Here is a 10,746-nt window from a genome sequence, read left to right on the forward strand (position 1 = left end):
TCTAGTGGCATTACATAAAGGGACAGTGGTGTGTATTCTAATACAGAACATACCCTTTCTCTCTCTCTCTCTCTCTCTATATATATATATATATATATATATATATATATTCTGCCGCGGGGTACACTGGGCTCCACAAGGATTGGACAATGGGGTGTTAGAGTAGGATCTTGATCCGAGGCACCAATAGGCTCAAAGCTTTGACTGTTCCTAGAATGCACAGCGCCGCCTCCTCTATAACCCCGCCTCCCTGCACAGGAGCTCAGTTTTGTAAGTTGGTGCTGCAGTAAGCAGGCACTTAACAGGGGGGCTGATCCAGGCAGCCCTAAAAAGAGCTTTTTGGTGAAGAAACAGTGAAGACTTCAAGGGCAGCAGCGGTGGTAAATGTCAGGAGACATTCACTGCTGCAGCTCCAGCTCTCCCCAGCGGCACTGTACACTCCCGAGCCCTGGTTGCCGGGTACCTACAGCGGAGGCTCCGGTTTTCTTCACGTTAGACACACACGGCTAGGGCTCTCCAGGATCGCGTGGCCACGCTTCGGGAGGTGGTAAGTGGGTCCCGCTTGCGGGACACTGTCTTTATCGCGATCCGGCGCGGTCAGTGGGAGGCAGGCCGCACGCGCTGGCGGTGGACACTGTGGCAGTACAGGCGATCCCACTAGATCATCAGGGCATGGGCGCAGGTCAGGTTTTCTCTCTAAACCGATTTTTATATCGCCCACAGTACCCGGTGGTTTTGCCAGCAGGGGGATAAGGCTTAGACCTGTAGCCCCAGCCCCAGGGCGCCATTTCTAGCAAGTGTTCCCGCCCTGGAGCTGCATCTCTGTCTCTCCCTCACTCCCTGTCAGTGTCTGCGGCGCCATTATCCCTCAGCTCACTGTTCCTGGGACTGCTTGGGCAAATCCTCCTATGTAAAGCCGCCTGGTTGTCAGCGCTGTGACTTTACAAGACACTTAAGTATTCTACCTGCCTTTTTAGACAGTGATAGTTAAGAAAGAGTGCATTTAGTCAGGGTTTTATAGTACAATTACCCTGTGATATACATCCAGTTCTTACTGTGTACTGTTATATCTCTTGTTATATAGCTGTGTAAACTGGTCCAGTGCAGTATTATTGTTAGTAATAACCTCTGCATTGTACAAACTGTGACTTTCTGTGTGTGCATTTGATAGCTGAGTGTTGTCCATTTCGTGTCTTTCACTCATCTTGCTATCGCTATATTCTATAACCTGAGGGGGCTTGGTGCGTCAGGTTTTATCTAATATAAGGTTTCACAAAGATATACTGTATTACGTATTTTTCTCTGTGATTTAGTCACCATATCTCTCCTTTATCTCTGCTAGTGCTGACTACACTGCGCAGGGGTTTGGGTTTAGAGGTATAGTGCTGCTGATAATTGTTCTGTTACCTCATACTGCAGGTTATATCATGTCTGCTTCTGAGGGTAACGGTTCTGGGGCTATACACACTAAAGGTGTTGCTGAAGCCACAGACACATATGAGGAGAATATAGCGGCTGGGGGCTCCTTGCCCCCCAGTGGGACTGTGGCAACGGAGGCACATTCTGATCCACCGTGGGCCACTTTTTCCACGCTTCTGCATACGCTAGTTCATAAACTAACACCTCCTATGGGACCCCCAATGCCGGTACACCCGTATGTGGTCCCTGCAGCTAACCCGCCGTGGGCGGACGATTTATCTGCCCAATTGAAGAAGTTGAACCAGTCCTTGACTACTAAATAGTCTGACCAACGCTCGTCTAAGTCCAAGGGGTCCTCTAAGCGAGCGCTTGTCTCCTCACAATCCACTGCTGTCACTGACACCTCGTCTGATGAAGACGGCACGTACACTGACCCCACAGGTTCTCACTCAGATACGGCTGATGGGGAGGGTAGTTCACATGTAGATGTTCCTGATCTTTTGGAGGCTATTAAGTTAATTCTACAGATTACGGATGATCCCGAGCCATCCGTCCCTCCTAAGAAACCAGATAGGTTCAAGCGTCAGAAGGTGGTTAAACAAGTTTTACCTCACTCTGACCACCTAGTGGATATATGTCAGGAACCCTGGGAAAACCCGGGTACGAAGTTTGTGCCTCAAAAGAAGATGCTGGCTCGCTATCCCCTCGCGCCAGAGCTGTCTAAGAATTGGGAAACGCCTCCTCCAGTGGACTCGCATGTGGCTTGGATGGTGGTTTCCTCAGCTCTACCTGTCACTACCGTCACGTCTCTAAAAGAGCCTACGGATAAACGTGTGGAGGGTTGTCTAAAAGCGATTTACACCCTCACGGCTACATGGGCTGCCGAGGCTATTGAAGCATGGGCCTTGGAGTTAGAAGCTGAAATCTCCTCTGACCATGCTAGACAATGCTTGTCATATATTGTCACAGCTTCCCGATATATTAAAGAGGCGGCTTCTGATGCCGGTATCCTAGCAGCCAAGGCCTCTACTACGTCAGTCCTGGCTCGCCGGATATTGTGGCTGAGATCCTGGTCTGTGGATCTGGACTCTAGAAAAACCCTGGAGGTACTCCCTTTCAAGGGAGATATTCTGTTTGTGGAGGACTTAAATAAGATAGTGGCTGACTTGGCTACTGCCAAAACTGCCTGTCTGCCAAATACCGCTCCTTCTGTGTCGAAGGCTAAAGGTACGTCCTTTCGCCCTTCAGGTAAAGCAAAAGGTCAGGCGTACCACAAGCAGGCCCGCACTTCCAAACCTGGTAAGCCGAATCCCAAAAGAGCCTGGTCTGCCCGTCAGCCAGCTTCCAAAACCGATAAGCCTGCCGCATGACGGGGCGGGCCTCCCCCTGGGGGATCCCAGGGTGGGGGGCCGGCTTCTAGGGTATACCCAGGAATGGTTGAAGACCACTTCAGATGCCTGGGTACGGGAAGTCGTCCCTCGAGGTTACGCCATAGCCTTCAAAAACCGACCCCCTCATCGATTTTGCCAGACAGATGTCCCGTTGGACCAGACAAAGGCAAACACTCTGCATTCGGTGGTACAGACCCTCCTGGATACAGGAGTTGTAGTACAGGTGCCTCTTGTTCAGAGGGGCAGGGGGTACTATTCTCCGCTATTTCTAGTCCCGAAACTGAATGGGTCCTCCCGGCCCATTCTCAACCTCAAGGCATTGAACAGGTTTGTGAAGGTTTCCAAATTCCGTATGGAAACCCTTCGCTCTATAGTTCTGGCCTTGGAACCTGGGGACTACATGGTCTCCCTAGACATACAGGATGCTTACCTGCATATTCCTATAGCAGCGTCACATCAGCAATACCTGAGGTTTGCTATTGGCAACCTCCATTACCAGTTTCGGGCGTTACCTTTTGGTTTAACAACGGCTCCGCGAGTCTTCACCAAAGTAATGGCGGTGATGACGGTGGTACTACGCCGTCAAGGGGTCAGGATACTGCCGTACCTGGACGACTTGTTAATCCTGGCAAATTCCACAGAACTTCTCCTACGTCATCTGGATATGACAGTCCGGTTTCTACAAGCCCACGGGTGGCTCATCAACTGGAAGAAATCCTCCCTGGTCCCTGCTCAGAGCATGGTGCACCTGGGGGCGCTATTGGACACTCACAACCAGCGGTTGTTCTTGTCTCAGGAGAAAGTCCTGAAGCTTCAGGACAGGATTCGTTGCTTCCTTTATCGTCCGCAAGTGTCGATACATTCGGCGATGCAGGTGCTGGGCCTCATGGTCTCAGCATTCGACATGGTGGAGTATGCTCAATTCCATTCTCGCCCCCTCCAGAGGCTGATTCTAGCCAAGTGGGACGGCCTGCTTCACCGGATCAGGTCTCAAATGATCTCATTGACTCCGGAGGTCCGTCTGTCGCTGCTTTGATGGCTCCGGGACCAACAATTGTGCAGGGGCCGTCCCTTCTGGATATCCAACTGGGTCCTGTTGACGACAGATGCCAGTCTAAGAGGTTGGGGCGCGGTGCTGGAGCAACACTCCCTTCAGGGTCAGCGGACCAAGGAGGAATCTCTCCTCTCGATCAACATTCTGGAATTGCGGGTGGTCTTCAATGCATTGAACCTGGCCCAGCATTTACTTCAGAACCGTCCTGTTCAAGTACAGTCGGACAACGCCACCACAGTGGCTTACATAAATCATCAAGGCGGCACTCGAAGCCGTTTGGCAATGAAGGAAGTTTCACGGATTCTACGTTGGGCGGAACGCCATCTACCGGCCATATCCGCAATATTCATTCAGGGAGTCCTAAATTGGGAAGCGGACTTTCTCAGTCGTCAGGACGTGCATGCCGGCGAGTGGGGCCCTCCATCCAGAAGTGTTTCAACTCCTAGTGGAAAAGTGGGGTCTTCCAGATGTAGATCTGATGGCGTCTCGACATAATCACAAGTAACGGTCTTCTGAGCAAGGACAAGGGATCCTCAAGCAGCATTCGTGGATGCGCTGGCGGTGCCGTGGAGGTTTCGGCTGCCGTACGTGTTCCCTACGGTGTCACTCCTGCCCAGGGTAATTCGGAAGTTCAAGCAAGAAAAAGGAAATCTGCTTCTCATAGCTCTGGCGTGGCCCAGACGGCACTGGTTCTCAGACCTGCAGGGCCTATCGTCGGAGCGTCCACTTCTACTTCCACAACGCCCAGACCTCCTCGTTCAGGGCCCCTGTGTCTACCAGGACCTAGCCCGGCTGTCTTTGACGGCGTGGCTCTTGAAGCTTCCGTCTTGAGGGCTAAGGGTTTTTCTGAAGAGGTCATTAAAACTATGTTGCGGGCCCGGAAACCGGCTTCTGCTCGGATTTACCATAGGGTCTGGCATTCCTATTTCTTTGGTGCGCATCTATTAATTATGATGCTTCCAAGTTTAGTACAGCCAAACTTTTGGCTTTTCTGCAGCAGGGCCTAGATGTAGGCCTGCGTCTGGCCTCCCTCAAAGTTCATATTTCTGCCTTGTCGGTGTGGTTTCATAGAAAAATTGCGACTTTACCTGAGGTTCATACTTTCACTCAGGGTGTGTTGCATATCCAACCTCCCTATGTCCCGCCTGTGGCTCCTTGGGACTTGTCGGTGGTTTTGGAGGCATTGCTGGAGCCTCAGTTTGAACCCCTGGGTTCAGCTGACCTTAAGTGGCTTTCCCTTAAGGTGGTGTTCTTGCTTGCTATTGCCTCTGCTAGAAGAGTGTCGGATCTGGGTGCCTTGTCTTGTAGTTCCCCATATCTGATTTTTCACCGTGACCGGGCGGTTCTTAGGACTCGTCCCGGATATTTGCCTAAGGTGGTTTCTTTGTTCCACCTTAATCAGGAGATTGTGGTTCCGGCCTTTGTCTCTCCTGATTTGTCTCCCAAAGAGCGGTCTTTGGATGTGGTACGGGCTCTCCGTATCTATGTGAAGAGAACTGCTTCTATTCGAAAATCTGATTCTCTCTTTGTTTCGTTTGGATTTCACAAGTGTGGCTGGCCTGCTCACAAGCAGACCCTGGCTAGATGGATTAGAATGGTGATTGCACATGCTTATGTGAGGGCTAGTCTATCAGCTCCTGCTCACATTACGGCCCATTCTACTCGGTCTGTTGGACCCTCTTGGGCGGTCCAACGTGGTGCGACCCTCGATCAGTTGTGCAAGGCGGCTACGTGGTCCTCCGGGAACACGTTCATAAGGTTCTATGCCTTCGATACTGCCGCTTCCCAGGATGCTTCCTTTGGATGCCGGGTTCTTGTGCCCGCTACAGTGCGTCCCCTCCCATAAGGAACTGCTTTAGGACATCCCCATTGTCCAATCCTTGTGGAGCCCAGTGTACCCCGCAGCAGAAAACGAGATTTATGGTAAGAACTTACCTTTGTTAAATCTCTTTCTGCGAGGTACACTGGGCTCCACAAGGCGCCCACCCTGACGCACTTAGCTTCTTTGGGTTGGTATGGCATTAGCCGCTGATACTTCTCCTGTCGTGAGAGTGTGGTGTATGTGGCTACTAACCTTTGTAGTCTCTTTTCCTGCTACTGCATTGGGCTGGTTAACTAAAAACTGAGCTCCTGTGCAGGGAGGCGGGGTTATAGAGGAGGCGACGCTGTGCATTCTGGGAACAGTCAAAGCTTTGAGCCTGTTGGTGCCTCGGATCAAGATCCTACTCTACACCCCATTGTCCAATCCTTGTGGAGCCCAGTGTACCTCGCAGAAAGAGATTTAACAAAGGTAAGTTCTTACCATAAATCTCGTTATTTGCTTTAATTAAATGAAATCTTAAATGAAAATCCAAAATGATATATGTGGGAGTATTATTGGTTTAATGTAGCTGCATATGTACAAACTTTGTGGCTATGCCTGTGTGATGCTGTGGAAGGCTTATGCTAATGCAAGTTTACGTAAGGCAAATGCATGGTTCCGTGCAGCTTCCAGTGGGAAGTCACTCCACCCAGTGTTTTTCTGGCCATCATTAGGCACTTGCGCCACCCCTATGCCAGGCATAAGGAGCCTTCCTGAAACAGGCTTTGCTTCTCTGCACATGTAAATCAGAAAAAGCTCAGAACGAGACCTACAAACCCACAACTCTCCCACAAGACTGTGTGACCACATTGTCCCCACCCAGTTCCTGTCCCAAAACACCATTTTCACAAGAAAAGAGATGCAGCCGATTGGAAATAGCCCAGAGATAGCCAGAAATACATACATTCACTTCTGTGCATGTGCAGCGTTAGATTTTCCCAAACTCCGCAATTACAGTGAAGATACTAATACCCCTTTCACACCGCACAAATAACCCGGTATCGACCCGGCATATTGCCGGGTTGGCGTGTGGTGTGAAAGGGGCATTGCCGAAATCGCGGGTCGCCTGACCCGGCAATTCAACCCTGGAATAAAGCAGTGTTATACCCAGGTTGAATACCGGGTCAGTGGCTGCATAAACGTGCTCCCGGGTCAATGCGACCCGGGACCTGTTTACTATATAGGGAGAGGCTGCGCGGAGATGAGCTCATCTCCCAGCGTCGGCTCCGCCCCCCGCCGCTATGGCAACCTGCCCGGCATATTGCTGGGTCGGGAAAGCCTGCAGCAGCTGCCAATGCCGGATCCCACCCACGTGGGATCCGGCATTGGCATTGTGAAAGGGGTATAATTAAGTCACTTGCACTCAAGCATGGATAGTCTTCAAACTAGGGGGGTATATTTACTAAAGGTTGAATTTCTTTGTGTTTGTTCGATGTTAGATCGATTTTACATATATTTTAATCGATGCTGGCCTTCCAGGGTTAAAACACACATTTACTAACATTTAAAAATGAATATAAAAAAATCATCTGCTAGTGAATGTGTGTTTTAACCCTGGAAGCCCAACATCGATCAAACTCGATATAAAATCGTTCTAACATTGAACAAAAAACAAACAAAATCGACCTTTAGTAAATATACCCCCAGGACTGTAATGGCTGAGCTTGGGATACTCTGCGCTGTATGTTAACACTCACTATTTGAGTGCGATAAAAGAGATGCTTCCGACTCAATCTGTTTACTCTGTTCTCTGTCCCCATTAAAGAGGCAGATACAGTGGTGTAATATTCAGGGGAGAATAGCACATAATCTTGGTGCTACTGTAAGCTTTACAAACATAATTTTAGATTGTATAATGTTACACAGCAAAAGCATATAGTAATATCAATCATACAAAAAAATCTATATAAGAATACAGGGATGTTAAGGAAGACAGACAATGAGAATAATGGTGAAGTAATAGTCTGGAGCTCTAGTATTCCCAGTAGAACCTCATTATATGAAAGAAACACTTTTTCCTGAAGCAAGAAAATGAAGCCAGGGAAGGGTGTGACAATGTTTGCCACATGAGTACATACAATATAGCATACACTTTTGTTGTACATAAATGACCAATTTTAATTTTTCTTTTTAATTTTTTTCTCTAAACAGGTTTCTTTCTCACACGCCTGTGAATTTGCAGTCTTCTCTGATAGAAACCTGTGTTTAAATCAGATAAATCATTTCATGATTTCCGTTAAGTGCACTGTATACAAGCAACATGCGTTATTCAGTAAGGCTGACAGCACAAACAGCACTGTGGAAGTTGTCCTAGATGGGGGGGGCAAATGCTGGCACTCCCAACAGCTGACATCAGCTCAGCACCAGTTGGAATACGGACACTTGCCCATTCCAGCACTTTTTCTTTTAACTGAATACACTGTATGTTGTTACTTTTATGAAACTAATTGCACTGTTTCAAATGTTAAATGTTTGTTTGTTTTCTGACTTTTCCCTGTTGACTCTTAGAAATCGTTTTGTATTATTATTACAATAGAAGACGGAAGTCTGGTTTTACATTAGACAATTGGTTACTTCCAAACGAAATAAAATACTACCTTGCATCATAAATTGACATTACTAGGTAGATGATTAAAAAGTAATCCAACATTAAGAATGAAGTTATATTTATTACACTGTATATTAAACTTTAACCTATGCACCTATTTAGCTCAGCTAGAACATGCTTATATTTGAGAACTGTTGCACATTTAGATGAGTATATATCGTTAGAATTTGCTCACACTGCATTCCAAACAGATTGCATCAGGGCAAACCATACTGGGAGTCCGCCAGGCCTACAGTTTGCCCATCCACAGTGAACAGCAGGGGACTCCAGGCACTGGAATGAATGAACTGGGTGCTGCATGAGTTTCAGAGCTCCTTGCTCCCATTGCCTTCTCTCTGGAGTTTGGTGTGAGAAAATCTGGCACTGTCTTTGCCTGAAAGAGACAAAAGAACTTTGGTAGCTAAACTTTTTTTTTTTGTAATACAAACAAAAAAATGGAGTTACGGTACCGGTTAGGGCATGCCAATGGGGTGTTATCAGGGCATGATCATCAGAATGATTTCAGTTGCTGTTCGGACATAATGTTTACAATTGTACAGATGATAGACAATTTGTGTAGATAACAAATTGATTAAAAAAAAAAGTACAGTTTTATGGTTTTATTAGAACTGACGCTGGTATGCCTGTTTTAGAGTCACTCCTCACTATGCTGCAAACAATAAACATTTACTATTGTCCCTTATTATTGTTGTATAGCCTTTGTGGCCTGAGCCAGGGTGCATCAGCTAATAAATGTAACATGTCTGTTCATATAGAAACACAATGGCCTCTTCAAAGTGACAGAGATAAAAATGTTTCCTTTCTCTTTTTTTATGCTGACAAGTGCTCATTGATTTAGCATATTAGACAGGTAAATGGGGATGAATGTATAGAAGGGGGCAATATGGGTGGGAGGGGCACAGTATTATTATTATTTATTTCTCTGACGTCCTAGTGGATGCTGGGACTCCGTCAGGACCATGGGGATTAGCGGCTCCGCAGGAGACAGGGCACAAAAATAAAGCTTTAGGATCAGGTGGTGTGCACTGGCTCCTCCCCCTATGACCCTCCTCCAAGCCTCAGGTTTTTGTGCCCGTCCGAGCAGGGTGCAATCTAGGTGGCTCTCCTAAAGAGCTGCTTAGAAAAAGTTTTTAGGTTTTTTATTTTCAGTGAGTCCTGCTGGCAACAGGCTCACTACATCGAGGGACTTAGGGGAGAGAAGTGAACTCACCTGCGTGCAGGATGGATTGGCTTCTTAGGCTACTGGACACCATTAGCTCCAGAGGGATCGAACACAGGCCCAGCCATGGAGTCCGGTCCCGGAGCCGCGCCGCCGACCCCCCTTGCAGATGCCGAAGATTGAAGAGGTCCAGAAACAGGCGGCAGAAGATATTTCAGTCTTCATGAGGTAGCGCACAGCACTGCAGCTGTGCGCCATTGTTGTCAGCACACTTCACACAGCGGTCACTGAGGGTGCAGGGCGCTGGGGGGGGCGCCCTGGGCAGCAATGTATAATACCTTTCTTATGGCTAAAAATACATCACATATAGCCCTTGAGGCTATATGGATGTATTTAACCCCTGCCAGATCTTACAAACTCCGGGAGAAGAGCCCGCCGAAATAGGGGGCGGGGCTTATTCTCCTCAGCACACAGCGCCATTTTCCTGCTCAGCTCCGCTGTGAGGAAGGCTCCCAGGACTCTCCCCTGCACTGCACTACAGAAACAGGGTAAAACAGAGAGGGGGGGCACTTTTTTTGGCGATATTACTATATTTAAGCTGCTATAAGGATACAACACTTATATAGGGTTGTTCCCATATATATTATAGCGCTTGGGTGTGTGCTGGCAAACTCTCCCTCTGTCTCCCCAAAGGGCTAGTGGGGTCCTGTCTTCAATAGAGCATTCCCTGTGTGTCTGCTGTGTGTCGGTACGTGTGTGTCGACATGTATGAGGACGATGTTGGTGTGGAGGCAGAGCAATTGCCGGTAATGGTGATGTCGCCCCCCAGGGAGTCGACACCGGAATGGATGGCTTTGTTTATGGAATTACGTGATAATGTCAGCACATTACAAAAATCAGTTGACGACATGAGACGGCCGGCAAACCAGTTAGTACCTGCCCAGGCGTCTCAGACACCGTCAGGGGCTGTAAAACGCCCTTTACCTCAGTCGGTCGACACAGACCCAGACACGGACACTGAATCTAGTGTCGACGGTGAAGAAACAAACGTATTTTCCAGTAGGGCCACACGTTATATGATCACGGCAATGAAGGAGGCTTTACATATCTCTGATACTGCAAGTACCACAAAAAGGGGTATTATGTGGGGTGTGAAAAAACTACCTGTAGTTTTTCCTGAATCAGAGGAATTGAATGATGTATGTGATGAAGCGTGGGTTAACCCAGATAGAAAAGTGCTAATTTCAAAAAAGT

The 10,746-nt window shown here is 48.1% G+C and overlaps 1 protein-coding gene across 1 annotated transcript in view; it reads left to right on the forward strand.

Moving 5' to 3' along the window:
- Positions 1 to 9,016, forward strand: part of YTHDC2 (YTH N6-methyladenosine RNA binding protein C2) — a 408,514-nt gene extending 399,498 nt beyond the window's left edge. The window contains exon 31 of the mRNA XM_063964142.1: positions 7,877 to 9,016. The gene's annotated coding sequence lies outside the window, so the exon portion shown is untranslated. The remainder of the gene's footprint in view (positions 1 to 7,876) is intronic.
- The last annotated feature ends 1,730 nt before the right edge of the window (positions 9,017 to 10,746 follow it).

This window comes from Pseudophryne corroboree, chromosome 1 (genome assembly GCF_028390025.1).
Source record: "Pseudophryne corroboree isolate aPseCor3 chromosome 1, aPseCor3.hap2, whole genome shotgun sequence".
In the NCBI taxonomy this organism is placed as follows: domain Eukaryota; kingdom Metazoa; phylum Chordata; class Amphibia; order Anura; family Myobatrachidae; genus Pseudophryne; species Pseudophryne corroboree.